This window comes from Lupinus angustifolius, chromosome LG06 (genome assembly GCF_001865875.1).
Source record: "Lupinus angustifolius cultivar Tanjil chromosome LG06, LupAngTanjil_v1.0, whole genome shotgun sequence".
In the NCBI taxonomy this organism is placed as follows: Eukaryota; Viridiplantae; Streptophyta; class Magnoliopsida; order Fabales; family Fabaceae; genus Lupinus; species Lupinus angustifolius.
Genome location: NC_032014.1, coordinates 1,982,330 through 1,999,552, shown reverse-complemented (window position 1 = coordinate 1,999,552; position 17,223 = coordinate 1,982,330). Strand labels below are relative to the sequence as shown.

Genomic DNA, 17,223 nt, shown 5'->3' with positions numbered 1-17,223 from the left:
CTTTCATTCTCCATTAATTACTGTTAAAGAATATGTTATGGACTTTATGACTTGAAATTTTGAATGCCAAAAATAAAAACAACCGACCTTAGCTCAGTTGGTAGAGCGGAGGACTGTAGTTTGGAATAAAACAGATATCCTTAGGTCACTGGTTCGAATCCGGTAGGTCGGATTTTTTAATCATTTTCCCCAATAATTCCATATATGGTTTTGTTCAATTTTGCTTTCAACTAGTTCATGTTTTCCCAATAAACCTCATAATATCTCCTCATTCTCCTGCTGTGAATCCATCAAATTGAGTGTCTGGTTTGTTGCACTTTCCTTGTAACTTTGGGAACTGAGATTGTGTGTTTGGGAACTATGGAGTTTGGTTGGATAATGGTGGTAGATTGGTGGCTACTGTCCAAAGCTGAAGCAATAGTTTCTCGATAGAGATATTCCATTGATAAAAGAGATTCCAAGATTGAAAATCAAGAATGATAAAGGATCAGTCAAATTTATGTTCAACCATTGTTTCATAAAGAGATACAAAGATTGGAAATCCAGATAAGGAAGAAAGATATGTGAGTGATAAAGAGTCGGAAAAGACGTAAAGAAATCAATTTCTTTCTTCTTTCTCACTATCTAGATTTTCAACCATAGCAAAACAACAACAAGAAAAATACACAAAAGAAGGAAGAATCATTCCAGTTTTTACCTGTTAAGAGTTGATTACACTGATACCCTGAGTTTTAGTGAAACTATATAAATTATCTCTCACTTTTCTATACCTACCCAAACCTATTCTAGTTTTTATACTTTACTTTCATTATACTGATCACTGCATGAGAAATAAGTGTAATATTTTAAACAAAAAATGTGATAAATGCAATTAAATTAAACAAAATATGGCACAGGGAAAAATATAAAATATTATATTTTTATATTATTTGGATTTGTCTCACAATATATCATATGTTTTGTTTAACTTGATTGCATTTATCACATTTTTTGCTCACAAAATTACACTTATTTCTCATGCAGATGGTCAGTGTAATAAAAGTATAAAATTAAAGAGTTTGTGTATATGTAGAAAAGTGATGGGTGGTTTGTGTAATTTCACTAAAAATCATGGGGTGTCAGTATAATTTACTCTATTGTTATTTTATTTTTTTGTTAATCCAATACCAAATCCTATCAAAACAATAAAAGTGATATGATATTACATTTATATATATAATTAAATTAAAGTTGTAGCTCCCTTTAGCTTGGTGATGTAGAAGCGTTAAAACAATCTTAATTTTAAATATTATATTTTTGTATTTCAAATCAAGTTTGTTATTTTACTTTGATGTTCTACATTTTATTAAGATACATTTTACTTGCAATTAAGTATGTCAAAAAATGTAAAATTAAGTCATTTAAGTTTTACATACCATGATAAAGATGATTTTGTTCACTACAAGAAATAACAGGAACAATATATTTAACACGTGGGTTTAAATTTAGATGAATAAAATGGAGAGGATATATGAAATGAAAATGTTTTAAATGATAGTGTTTTGTTGTTTGTGAATAATGAGGTAATAAAATGTGAATCATCAACCATAAAATTAAACATCTCTGACCCTTTTCTCAGAGTTTCATGCCTCAGAAACTATTAGACATTTCCATAAATAAATAAAAATATTAATATCTGATGAAACCTTATATATAAAATAAATTGAATTTTAAAACAAAATAAAAGTGAAGTACCTTCAAAGGAACATTAGAGAAAAACATGCCAACTTGAAGCTTCCCTTCAAATTGTGTGTTAATAACTTAATATCAAACAGAATCCTACCCTTCCCCAAATCTTCAATCAAGTAGAAAGTATTATATATAACATCAAACTCATCCATAATAAGTGTACAACAACATAGGAGGAAACATACGCTTTGATTTCACCACTGCTTTGACGAGCCTAAACAGTTTGAAGAAAGAAATGTCACAAGATTATATGTGGATGTTTATGCAACATAGAGTAAAGAGGATCGTATAATACAGTTATACCTTTTTCGTGTGAAAAAGATAGATTAGTAAAATAAGAAAAATATATACATGGATTAAATTATAAATTTTCATAAAGTCATACAACATATAAGGAACCCCATCATAAAGTTTCTTCAGAACCCAAATAAAATAATTTAATACATGAAGTTATGAAAGAAATAAATTTTAGTATCTCTATAAATATTATTTATTTTTTAGCCTCTAAAAACTTGCTATTTATTATAGCAAGATGATGAAGACAAAAACAAAAAAAAATATATATAAATTAGGATTAAACCAAACAAAAAAACATTACCAACCAACATAATTGATTATTTGTTAATGAATTTAGGACAAAAATGACATTATTGAGACAGTGACGAGAGTGAGCAAAGTTCTGATAATTCATAATCTAATGCAATTGAACAAGTCTGTATCATAATAGATTAGTAAAAATAATCTAATAATCTATGTTGTATCACGTTTACATATGATTTTGAGCTTGACTTCATGAATAACTCACATGAATTTCTGCATATAAGTATATGAAACAACCAGATTTTGTAGAGCTCATGCGAAGACTTGATGAATCGGGAGATGATAATCAAGACTCGAGTAAGCCTTCGTGCTCATATTGTTTTCTTTCATATTTCCATTGTATTTCAATATTCATCAATATTCCCTATTTTCTCTTCACACCACTCATGTTAACAGAGCAAGTTATATTTCTACGTGATGCAAAAGATAAGTTGCAATGGCAATACTCGCTAGTTCATTTAAATCCTATTGGATGTAATTGCCATGATTTTTTTATATATCAAGTATGTAGTGACATATTATAGCCAATCCATTTTTCTTTTAACAGAAGAAACTAGCCTTAGAGATTGTATGAACTTAGAGCCATTTTCAATTTTTGTAACATCTAATTCAAATTTTATGTTGAACTCCAGTACTGTGTCCAAACATAGGACCACCATGCAGGAAGTAACACATTTCTTGTTCCAGGGATAAAAAATAGATCATGGGCTATACTTGGTGCTAGGGTTTCTTGGCCTGCATCATTTACAAATTACATTTATAAACAAAATATAAAACTACATATGAAAGAGAAGGGGAAAATGAAAAGAAATATGAAAGCAAGCAATAAGTTACTTAAACTTGAAAGGTCACATGACTAACCTTGACAACGTCATCTAGGCCTCGCGCTTGCTGAAGCAGTATTGCACTTTTTTCTTTCAACACACTAGCAACAAGGAAAACAAATATGGGAAGAGGAGCTTCTTCACCATTCTTTGCTCCATTTTTCATGTTTTCTCTCTCGAACATCCCGTAATGACGTATTGATTTTAATCTTCCTTTAGATTCCTCAGATTTTTCACCCTCAGAATCTTCATATATATTGAACAAGTCCGGATCATATTCTAGAGCCCACATCATCTGTTAAATATTTCAAGTACTAGTTATCACATTCACTACAAACTGTTTTCATGGAGAAAAATCATTATATGCAATCATAAAGCAAATATATATATTAATAACAGAAAAGATACATAATACTACCAATAAATCTAAAATCATTGATTTCAACCAACAAGTTTTAATAGAACATAGTGTAAAGTTGAAAGAATAACATGAGTATTGGACATCAAAAGGAGAATTCTCGACGAAAAAGAACCATTAGCATCCGAAAAGCGAACAGATAGTCACCTCCACCAATATGTTCTGCACCCCAAGATTAAAAGACAGTTACTTGTTACTTTCCAATTCTCACAAATCAAATAAAAGGTACAATGAGTCACAAATGGAGAATTTTTGACCAAAAAGAACCATTAGCATCCGAAAAGCGAACAGATAGTCACCTCCATCCTCAACCTATCCTCATCCTCATCCTCTTCCTCATCCTCATTCTCATCCTTGTCCTATCCTCTTCCTCATCCTCATCCTCCTCCTATCCTCTNAGGAGGAAACATACGCTTTGATTTCACCACTGCTTTGACGAGCCTAAACAGTTTGAAGAAAGAAATGTCACAAGATTATATGTGGATGTTTATGCAACATAGAGTAAAGAGGATCGTATAATACAGTTATACCTTTTTCGTGTGAAAAAGATAGATTAGTAAAATAAGAAAAATATATACATGGATTAAATTATAAATTTTCATAAAGTCATACAACATATAAGGAACCCCATCATAAAGTTTCTTCAGAACCCAAATAAAATAATTTAATACATGAAGTTATGAAAGAAATAAATTTTAGTATCTCTATAAATATTATTTATTTTTTAGCCTCTAAAAACTTGCTATTTATTATAGCAAGATGATGAAGACAAAAACAAAAAAAAATATATATAAATTAGGATTAAACCAAACAAAAAAACATTACCAACCAACATAATTGATTATTTGTTAATGAATTTAGGACAAAAATGACATTATTGAGACAGTGACGAGAGTGAGCAAAGTTCTGATAATTCATAATCTAATGCAATTGAACAAGTCTGTATCATAATAGATTAGTAAAAATAATCTAATAATCTATGTTGTATCACGTTTACATATGATTTTGAGCTTGACTTCATGAATAACTCACATGAATTTCTGCATATAAGTATATGAAACAACCAGATTTTGTAGAGCTCATGCGAAGACTTGATGAATCGGGAGATGATAATCAAGACTCGAGTAAGCCTTCGTGCTCATATTGTTTTCTTTCATATTTCCATTGTATTTCAATATTCATCAATATTCCCTATTTTCTCTTCACACCACTCATGTTAACAGAGCAAGTTATATTTCTACGTGATGCAAAAGATAAGTTGCAATGGCAATACTCGCTAGTTCATTTAAATCCTATTGGATGTAATTGCCATGATTTTTTTATATATCAAGTATGTAGTGACATATTATAGCCAATCCATTTTTCTTTTAACAGAAGAAACTAGCCTTAGAGATTGTATGAACTTAGAGCCATTTTCAATTTTTGTAACATCTAATTCAAATTTTATGTTGAACTCCAGTACTGTGTCCAAACATAGGACCACCATGCAGGAAGTAACACATTTCTTGTTCCAGGGATAAAAAATAGATCATGGGCTATACTTGGTGCTAGGGTTTCTTGGCCTGCATCATTTACAAATTACATTTATAAACAAAATATAAAACTACATATGAAAGAGAAGGGGAAAATGAAAAGAAATATGAAAGCAAGCAATAAGTTACTTAAACTTGAAAGGTCACATGACTAACCTTGACAACGTCATCTAGGCCTCGCGCTTGCTGAAGCAGTATTGCACTTTTTTCTTTCAACACACTAGCAACAAGGAAAACAAATATGGGAAGAGGAGCTTCTTCACCATTCTTTGCTCCATTTTTCATGTTTTCTCTCTCGAACATCCCGTAATGACGTATTGATTTTAATCTTCCTTTAGATTCCTCAGATTTTTCACCCTCAGAATCTTCATATATATTGAACAAGTCCGGATCATATTCTAGAGCCCACATCATCTGTTAAATATTTCAAGTACTAGTTATCACATTCACTACAAACTGTTTTCATGGAGAAAAATCATTATATGCAATCATAAAGCAAATATATATATTAATAACAGAAAAGATACATAATACTACCAATAAATCTAAAATCATTGATTTCAACCAACAAGTTTTAATAGAACATAGTGTAAAGTTGAAAGAATAACATGAGTATTGGACATCAAAAGGAGAATTCTCGACGAAAAAGAACCATTAGCATCCGAAAAGCGAACAGATAGTCACCTCCACCAATATGTTCTGCACCCCAAGATTAAAAGACAGTTACTTGTTACTTTCCAATTCTCACAAATCAAATAAAAGGTACAATGAGTCACAAATGGAGAATTTTTGACCAAAAAGAACCATTAGCATCCGAAAAGCGAACAGATAGTCACCTCCAAAAGTATGCTCTGCACCCCAAGATTAAAAGACAGTTACTTGTTTACTTTCCAATTCTCACAAATCAAGTAAGAATAGTGGCAACAAAAACATAATAAATAGGAGGAAAGTATTAGGACTTGTCAAATGACAATATAACAGTGATCCTTATAAAACTTTGGCCATCATATATAGGACTGTAAACTAGATAAACTGAAGTGATAAACTATGAACTGGTTTAAGTATAACTGAATAGCCAAGGCCTAAGTACAGGACTAAGAAAACTCCCCTCCTAATGATTTCATTCATTATTCTTTCTTAAACTAATCACCAAGAACTACACACAGTGAAAAGACCATAAATAAAAATACAGAAGGACGGATGCAAGGAAGTACCTAAATGTTCATGAAGTTTTGGATCAATTACTTGAGTAATCAATGCCAAATTAGTTAGTTGAGATAGAGCGAAATGTAGTACAATATTTAACTGATTACATGGAATGCTAGTGCAGCCACTCTTTAAATACATTACACTGAAGCTAAATTTCTACAATTTCTTTATTTGGATACATTGAAGCTAAATTGTAATTTTAAACAAGGTAATCAATCTAAGAAATTTGGGCTGATTGATTTAGTTTTGTAATAGGATTATCTAACTAGGTGTTCTTAAAAAAAAGGAAACAGGAGAAAAACACAAGCATAAGGTCAAACTTGAACACTAGAAAGGAGAATACATCTAGTCCAATGAAGGGATTCTAAAAAATAGTAGAAATAAAAAAATTAGTGTCATCACAATTTAGGCCTGATTTTGACAGGGATGTACACTATTCAACTTAAACATGCTTGGAATATTTAATGAGTGAACAGTGATTGCTAAGGCAACTAGGGATAGAACTTTATCTTCGAACCCCTAAAGTCCAAATTACAGTACAAAATCCCTTGAAACCAATTACATGCAAGAGGGAAATTCCAATAACAGAACAAAAGAGCCCTTTGTGTTTTTTTTAAACAATTTCATACCAAACACGATTAAAAAGAAATTGATAAAAAAGTAAATCATAATATCAAAATTTACCAGCCTACGCATTAGACGCTCAAAACACCAAAATGCATCAGCTTCATCATTAAGAAGTATTATCATAGGGGAGTATAGGTCACTCATTCCTGAAAATAGTATAATGTTTAAACCAGAAGCTTACATTAGTTGCAAATGATAATTACATTTAATTTCTAAGAATATTGCACGTAAAGCAGGAAGTGAAACAATATGTAAATGAGTATGCCCTACATAATCTCTTTTCTCCATAAACAAACCCATCACCTAGTTGGTTCTCTTTTCCCCTTTTGGCCCAGATTTGTCAGCTTATTTGATTTATGTATTTTGGCTCCAGTCAAGGACCAACTATACCAAAAACTTGATCCGGTGCAGGCCAATGAATAATTTTATATCTCTAAAATGCCCCCTCATGCAAGAATCCTTTGGGATTGAATTATAGACAATGCACATACTCACTTTACCTTGAGCTGAAACTTAAATAAATAATGAAGAATATGAAGGCCAAGGATCAAACTTTTGTTTTCTTGATCATAGACCTTGGTACTATCACAAGACCAACTCCTAAAAGCTTAAGCCATTAGTCGCATGCTCAGGAACAGTCTTATATCTCTAATACTTCCTATGGAAAATAATTTATAAGGTTTAATAATCAAGCAGTGACTGGCCTCTTAAAAGAAGTGACCAAATAACTGATAGAAATGTAGGGACAGTTATGTTACTTCAAAAACTCATGTACTTGGCCAAAACAAGATACCAGTACCACACATAATCTACTAATAAAATGATCTACGGATATTGCCTCTCCTCTTTTGGAGGCCAGTTCATTATCATAACCATTAGAAACTTGTTACAAGCAATTATCCAATGCACTAGAGTAAGATCTCATGACTAAAATCACAAGGATCATCTAACATAGTACTGGTCAGGTCAATGTCCAAAGAGAAAATATTTAAGATTCAAATGAATTACTCAGTTAAGGACCCACCTTGACCGTAGCCGACATCTGTAGCTATCCGAGCATATACAGCAAGAATATTCCAGAGTTTTGACAAGTTCTCTTTCTTCTCATAAAAAACCAGTGTCCTACCAGTGCGATTCACGTCAAGACCTGAACTGTGTTTGCCAAAAAAGAGTCATTCACCATGTAAATTATATAATGGTGGTAGGATTATACCTTAATACATGAGCTAAATTTCAAAGAGAACACAGTCAGAATTTTCATATTGCAGTTTGAGAAATCAAAATAAAAAACGACTTAGTCTTGCCATACATATGTTCTACCTAAATTTTTGAGATTATGCACGGCGTAAAATTACTAAACAACATTTAATAGGAGAAATATATTACAGTGCAATGAGAACCTAGATATTCACAAACCTATTCGATGAAGAGTTAACATCCACTGGATTATGTTTTTGTATGTCACCCTTTCAACATTAGCACCAGTGCTTGAAGGCCCCATGGTACCTGCATTATTTATCTTGAGCTGGTGCAACCACTCCATTGTCTGCATCTGTTTCTAACAGAACCAACGGATCTTGAATTGGTATACCATCTTCAGTAATTACAGGTGCTGTAATAAATTTACCACTTCCCACAAGAGGAAACGAATGACAACATTCTTCCTTCAATGCAGCATATTTCACCCTACCAATATAAACATATAAGTGATACAACAAAAGAGATCTATCAGATTTAGAATTTAGAACAAGAAGTCGTAAAACTATCATGACATCGAAGATGGATTACCTTCATTGTTGCCGTATCTCTTATCTTTCCTCAAATATACTCTTGGGAGCAAAGCAACCAAGTAGAAATTCCCAAACTTCTCCTCTAAATGATGGATGGATTCCCTGGTTTTAAAAAAATTCAATGAAGACAGTGAAACAAATTGTTCTTGGGATTCCTTGCTACACATTAAATTTTTTCTTTTTCCCCTCTCATTCTAACAACAAAAAGGAAGGTTCTGTAGTAGTGTCCTTATGGCTACTGATATTATTATTCAGTATACTATTTCCCACTTTTAGACATACAAAAATCATTCTTGTGTCATTCACCTTTTAGCTTATGCTTTTCAGAGAGATGGTTCATGACAAGATAGAATTTCCATATGCACCTGATTACTATGTAAATGAAGTATGAGAGTAAAATTTAATATCCTCAAACATATTGAAGCAGCATTTTTATTATAAAAATGTGATTAACCCTCAGTGAATTCGGCTTAGAGCCTTGCCTATATCTTGATACCCTTCTGCAGAAAAAGCAGCATGCCACTTTTTTTCACTTAGTGTCTTACCAGCCTGAATTCAAATTGAATTTAAAGAACATTATATTAGTTTTACAAGATTGAGAATCAAAATAACTTCTAAAGTTATCATCTGAAAGCATATGACTGTCATATTTACGGCACAAACTATCTAGTTAACTAATAAATGTGATTTAGTTTTCACTATTTCTGGACATAAATATCCAACTAGGAAAATTAAGAGTTAGATATTTGTCATGATCTGCAATAAACCACCATGTGCAATTTATCTATTTCTTCATTTAGATTTACTTCTCTAATAAGTCATAAACCTATTCACCAAAGCAATCGATCAATTCAATTAATAACCAGCTGATATGCAGCAGCATTAGTAATCCAGTAATAAAGCAATGGGAAACTAAACAACATGATCCTTTTACTTTATTCATACAGTCGCATAAGAACCAGGATTTTATCAGGAAGAGTGTGGACACATAAGAATATGTATTCATTCAAAATCAGAATAAATGGCAAATTCTATGCAGTGAATTCTTGTCGGCAATTGAGGTTTCATTAATTGTAGGTCAAATTCAATGACATCATTGAATTGAAATTCAGCACAAACACAAAACAACTATCCTAAATGAATAATAGAAACCTTTCTTTTCCTTTGGATAAGATACCAACATCAGAACATTGTTTTCCAATCTGTAAATGCCATTCCATTTTAAAAAGTTTGCATGACTTTTACCTTTCAGTTATCTCCCAAATGAACAAAAGAATCTTGCAATTATTAACTTCTCAAACTCAATAACATTGGTTAGAAATACTTCACATAGCAATGATCAGACAAATTTAGAAAGGAAAAAACAAAAACATTCTTATAAGATAAATGCATTCATAAAACAATATTCTAGCTAAGGTTCACATGCATTGCTCATAAAAGACCAGCATCATTTTCCTTCAACCTATACACATACACATGCATATAAAAATACATATACACATACACATTCATATACATATAAGTATACATACATATACATATGCATACGCATATACATATACATATGCGTACGCATATACATATACCTATACGTACGTATACATGTACATATATGTGTACATGTATATCGACAAATTTACACGTACGGGTGCACCTGACTGAAATATTAGAGTGATGTACATATATACCTTGATCCTAAACCGAGACTTGAGGACATCAGTGCACTCAGGGCGGACTTCATAGAAAGAATCAGCAGGAGCTCCAGGGTCTCGCCACATCCCAAAGAATCAAAAGAATTCTCAGCCAAAATGCTATATGAATATTCTTTTGGTACTAAACTTTGGTTATTAAAAGTAATATATATATATATCATTGATGTAAAGAAAATGAGTTTCGATGTAATAGTGATTGTCACCGTATAAGAAAAAAACAAGTGAAGTTGATGATAGAATTGGTTCCAGAACCTCTTTTGCAGAGTTGTGGAATATTGTAGATGTTGGAGGCTCTCTGTATTTGTCATTTCCTGTTCACTTTCTGACTTTACCTTATAAGAATGACAAGTAACCATTTGTGATTAATCAGAATGAGGAAAAATAAAAAAAGCTATATAATTATTATAATTAATACATCTCCAAGTCTTAATAATTTAACAAATGGAATTTGTGTATACATAACATACATCTCCTATGATGACAAACATTGTCAATAGTCAATACATCTCGTCCTCCTCAATCTTCATCCGCAATCATATACAGTTGCAAATAAGGCTTACTTTTTCTTAAGATAGAGGCACCATTCTCAGCACGTAATGTGGTGCAAGTAAATGTTCTGCACGTCATTAGATCATAAAATCATATTTGTAAAATAAATTCAAAATGTGTGCGGATGAAGATATTCTTCCAAGTAAATAGTCTCCATATTTGACATAAAAGTATTATGCATAAACTTATTAAGATAAGCACCATTCATATTAATAGTATCCTCAAAATATTTTAAAAGGATGAATTACTATTAATAAATAGACAAAGTCTGCATAGATCAAGAGAAATAACAACAATAACTAGTTTCTCTATCTGCCATTTGTTGTGATTGGGTTACAAAGTAATAGAGACTAGTAGGTATGATGAACCAGCCAAAAATATGCACAGACATACCTTAAAGCCATCTCCTACAAATATGCAGTCTTCAAAGCTACGCTCATGACACTTATAGTTACAAAGTAATTGAATAAAACTGCAATTTCAATTCTCCAACTGACATTGTTGGAAGAAAAGTTGGGCTACCCCCCTTCCTGCTGAAGTGAACACCACCACTAGAGGTCCAAATTTATCCACATGTTTGCTAAGGCATGCCATTGAAAAACTACATAATATGGAGAAACATATCCAAAAGGTACTCCCTGGTAAAGGCTTACATACCATTCAGAATTTAGATTATGAATTTAATCTGTATTACCATTTTGCAATTAGAGGCATCAAAAGTCATACCATTCGGAACTTACATTATAAATAAAGAATTCATAATGCCATTACAATTAGGATTACCATTAAAGCTCAAACATAAGCAATCCAAAATCTAGATCCGGAATATAGAAACTGTCATTGCATTTTGGGTGAAAAAGCTCAAATATGTCATTCTGAATTTACATTATGAATAAAAAATTAACAATGCATTTGGCATTTGTAGTTAGGAGTCATCATAACAAGACATCTATGTTGCATTTACCATCCTGATTTTACATTACTACAATTGCAGTTACCTCCACAGTCTCATACATGTCAGTTTGCAGTGTCTCCCTTTTTGCTCATAACATTCTCTTATCCCATTTTGCAACCTATGGAAGTTACCAACTAACTACATTTCAAGGTCTCAAACAGATCAGCTCACAACTTATGATCAATACGAAAAAGGAAAAAAAGCATTAAAATTTTAGTTATTCTCTCTAATCATTGGGATCTTCCACAGATGCTTTAAGATATATATAAAGGATGGCTATGCACACAAATAACCTAAGCTATTCCAACGTTATAGGCCTTTTGAGACAAAGGGTGGGAACTTCATATTCATTTTTGTTTACATACAAAAAAGATTTTGAGCCTTATGCTTATACCTGCTTCCAAGCTTTTGGCGACCGAGTTAAGCACCAGATTACCTTCAATGAACCTCATAACTTCGCCATCCATGATTATGATTTAGTCATTCAAGCACCAGGAAGATGTTCCATTCTGGGCTATCTTATGTGTGAGAAGGGGAATTCGTCCATTGAACCATACATTGTTGCTCATAACATTCTCTTATCCCATGCAGCAGCCTATCGAAGTTACCAACTACATTTCAAGGTCTCAAACAAATCAGCTCACAGCTCATGATCAATAAGAAAAAGGTAAAAAGTTTCTTCAACATCTAATTCTGACATCTTTGTTGGTGAAACCACACAACTTTGATATATACAACATAAAGTTTGATCCAATTTGATGCTAGCATGAATGAGTTGTCATTTTTCCTTTTATTTAGTTCTTAGACAAAAATACAAACTAAAGAGTCAAATTATATTATTTCAATTTGAATCACAAAATTAAAATTGGTCAATGAGCCAAATGAATTGAAAATGAAAAAATAGAAAGAAACATTAATCATACATGACTGAAATCATTGTGATGTGAATGAAGTTATCTTGATAGTTAGTCATTCAATTTTTTGCCTCACTCTGTCGGTCAGTCTTTAATATCCTTTTCTGATTTTATTAGGCATTGAAATTTCTTGGAAAGAGCGGGAGCAGTTGTCAACCAAAATTCCTTATGACCTTAGAAAATGCCTTAAAAGATGACAAGAGGATAATGTACCATAGGAACTATCTCTCAAACTTATCTTCTGCTATAATTAAACGATAGGGAAGCGGGTTGATAGGCACGACAGTTAAAACCCATGGCATAATTATCACAATTCATTTTTGTATTTTTATCAAAAAATTATAATATCATGTACGAAAAAAGTTATATAATTCTCTAAAATGAAATATATACAAATTAAATATTCAATACTAAAAAGTAAGTGACTGCCGACACGCTAGTATATATAATATTATTTCTAAGAGTAAATTATACTGACATCCACTGAATTTTAGTACAATTACATAAAACACTCGTTACTTTTGTACACCTACACAAATCTCTTATTTTTTATACTTTTATTACGTTACTCAAATGCATAAGAAATAAGTGTAATATTTTAAACAAAAAATATAATAAATATAATTAAGTTATACAAAACATCTTATATTGTGGAGACAAATCCAAACAATATACAAATAAATGTATATTTATTATTTTTTATTACAAAATGCATCAACAATTTTAAAGAGATATTGTTCAAATCGCTCTTATACTATATCGTAATGAGCAAAAAATAATAGTAAACTATTGACTCATATATTATTTAGATTTGTCTCCACAATATATCATGTTTTGTTTAACTAAAGTGTATTTACTATATTTTTTTATTTGAAATATTAGACTTATTTCATGTGCAAGGTTGTCAGTGTAATGAAAATAAAAAAATTAGGGGAGTACATCCGCTATCTCACATTTTGTGCCAATTCATGTTTCATAAGCTTGTGATTGTTCAGAAAAATACTTACTAATTAAATTTATCTTAAATATATTTTTTCTCACGAATCACAAGTTCATGCCACACAGAGTGACACAAACTGTGGGACATCAGATATTATGGGTTTATACATGTGTAAAAAAGTGAAGGATGATTTCTGTAATTCCACTAAAACTCAAGAAGTATCAATGTAATTACTCTATTTTTTATTATTTGATAGGATTAAGCATTGGATTAGATAATAAGGATTAACAATTAATAATATGAGTAAGAATTAAAACTTAATAACATGAATTTAAAACAAGAAGTGAAAAGTAAATGGCCTAATAAACCCTTACCTGAGGCCCATTTAATAGAGGACCAATTTAATAGAGGTCCATTTAACATAGGCCCATTTAGTAGAGGCCCATTTAATATAGGCCCATTTAGTATAGGCCCAATGTTATGTTGCGTGACCTTTACGTCTGAACGTTGCCCTTTTCCCTCTATAAATACAACACTCCGGTTTTCTGTAAACAAACATCGTCATTACACTTTGCAATGATTCGTAGATTTCGATCTTTCTTAAGGTGGTTCCAAAACTGTTGTATTTTCTTGAGACAAATTCTTTCATTTGTGGTGGTAATGACATTTTGATCAAACTACGATGATATTGGAAAGTTGTTTCTTTTGTGTTTCTTTTCCTCTTGTTATTTTGGCGATAGTGAGAAAGAAGAAACAAATTGATTTTTTTATGCCTTTTCCGACCCTTCAACACTCACACATCTCTCTTCCTTCTCTCGATTTCCAATCTTTGTATTTTTTAGAATGATTATTCTGCAATGCCTGAAACAATGGTTGAACATAAATTTGAACTCTTTCTTCCCTTATTGACTGACCCTTTATCAATCTTGGTATAATTTTTGCAAGGTCTGAATCGCTGGTTGAATACAGAGATAGAACTTGATTTCGTTGTGCCCTTTCCGACCTTTTATCAATGACATGTCTCTATTGAGAAACTCTTGCTTCAGCTTTGGACGGTACCCACCAATCCACCACAACCACCCAACTAAACTCCCTAGTTCCTGAACCCACAATCTCAGTTCCAAAGTTACAAGGAAAGTGCAACAAACCAGACACTCAAATCAAATTAAAAGATAGTAACTCAACACACAAACTCACACCACATAAACCAGACATAAACACACTCTGTTCTGTTTGCAGCCACTCCCACAATGGATTGTTGGTGCTTTTCTTTTATTAAAATGAGTCCTCCATGGTAACTATTCTAAAACATTATTTTCGATCTTCGAATCACTGTATATTTGATTTAAGGAAAATGTGTATTTCTTGATCTTACAAACGCTGTTCCAAAACCCTAAAAGTATTCAAGAATCCAAGAGTGTTTTCAATCTGAATCTTGATTATTCAAGAATCCAAGAGTGTTTTCAATCTGAATCTTGATTATTCAAGAATCCAAGAGTGTTTTCAATCTGAATCTTGATTATTCAAGAATGTTTGATTTTGATGAACCAAAATTTTAATTGGCTTTACAAACCCAAGAGTTTGGTTTGGGCTATGAAAACTGCATAATGCTTGCAAGATGAAGTATAGTTGGCTATATTTTGAAAATCTGAATGAGACCTTAATTTGTTGGATGGCTATATATGAAATTGCAATATGAATTATGAAATATTTTTTCATATTGTAATATCATGATGCTGGAAAGATAAAATTGCGCCTTTGGGTTCTTAAATTCAATTGCGATTTGAATTTTTTATTCATATTGTAAATTGGGATGGTATGCTTCAGCCATGATATCCCTAAATAGGTCATGATGATATTCAAAGTGTGAAAGCAGATAATTTGGATTTTTCGTGGATGTCCCTAATGCTTCGTTATTCGTTTATAATACGTAAGCATGTATAGTTGAAAAAGGTTTCTTTCTTTCTGTTTCCCACATTTGGCTGTATTATCAACTTCAGGGTTTTTAGCGAAAGTGATGAAACATTGGTATGACAATAAGTAGTCACACAATAAGTATTACCGGTGTCTGGTGTTACAGATTTACACAATTAAATCAATTGTAAGATTAGTTTGTGCGACTTGCTCATCTTCAAATATGATCTAATCTTGATTTACATATTTGGTATTTAATTTTTTTGATTCAAGTGTTGGTAAGAACAGTTGCTAAAAATTGAATTTCAATACATTTATTTTTAGTGATAAACACATCAAGTTTTCCTCTCCGAAGCTATTTACTTGTACTGTGAGGTGGAATTCCTGTATCTAATAGAGTCGTATAGTTGAGCCACTGTCTCCCAAGGCATGTCTGAAGTTCTATTTTTAACTAATTTTGTTGCTAATTTTTTCCTACTTATTTATTATCACCATGGTTGTTCAATCTACAATAATTTTGATATGGACTTATTGATATTGCAGTGACCAACTATATCAGTGCAACTGCACGGAGCATTTACACATGTAACGATCAAGGAGGAAGAGCACTCATTTCTATCATCAATGGTGTTGATTTCCGAGCTATTGGCTAACATAATACTCTTGGTAACAAGGCTTTTCTCTCTACTTAAACTGGCATACTTGATTGGGACTGAGTTGATCAGAGATACAATTATCTTCCATTTAAACATAATATTGGGAACTATATCATGGACATTTGGGCTTATCTCCCTACCTGCAAAAGTTGTGAATACCTTTCAAAGGGATTGGTAGGCTGGTTTCCATTCTATAGCTCTACTTGTTTTAATTTGTGGCATATGCCCTTTCCATAATACAATTCATATTCCCTAAATTATAAGATTGATTTGCATTACAGGTTTTTTTCTGCATAATACAGTTCATTTCCCCCTAAGTTGTATATAGCGATTATTGTAAGGGTTGGTTTGCGCCATAGCTAGAAACTGGATCATAACAGGTAGAACTTTGGTGCTGATGGAAGCCAGCTTAACCATATTCTGCTGCATTTATTTTCAGATTATGTTACAGGCATCAATGCATTTTACATTATGTCTTATTTTTCAGATGAATTCTGTTAACTCATCCCTAATGATAAGGAACCATGAATTTGTATTGGAAATGATGTATTTAATATATTGAGAAGTAGTGGACTTAGTTTCCCTCTAAATGCTTTTCCCTTTTAACTCATCTCATCCTCAGCGATTTAACAAATCCGTTTTAGATTTATAATATTGCAGGTCTATCACACAGAAACAATAACATGATTAGATGAACTAGGATCTGCCTTTGTGTGCTAGTTGACCCTTATTACTTTGGTAAATAAAGTAACCTTTGCCCATCATGGGATCCATTTCATGTTGACTGCCATGGTTTTAGTAGTTAAGCATACAATCCCTCTGGTTTAATTGACAAGTTGAAGTACATGTTTGACG

General features: G+C 31.9%; 1 non-coding gene and 1 pseudogene across 1 annotated transcript; one reads left to right on the top strand and one right to left on the bottom strand.

Moving 5' to 3' along the window:
• The window catches only part of LOC109348809, a 29,149-nt pseudogene extending 17,950 nt beyond the window's left edge, over nucleotides 1-11,199 (bottom strand).
• TRNAY-GUA lies at nucleotides 83-172 on the top strand. Its single transcript is given in 2 exon segments — nucleotides 83-119; nucleotides 137-172. It is a non-coding gene; the product is annotated as a tRNA-Tyr (tRNA).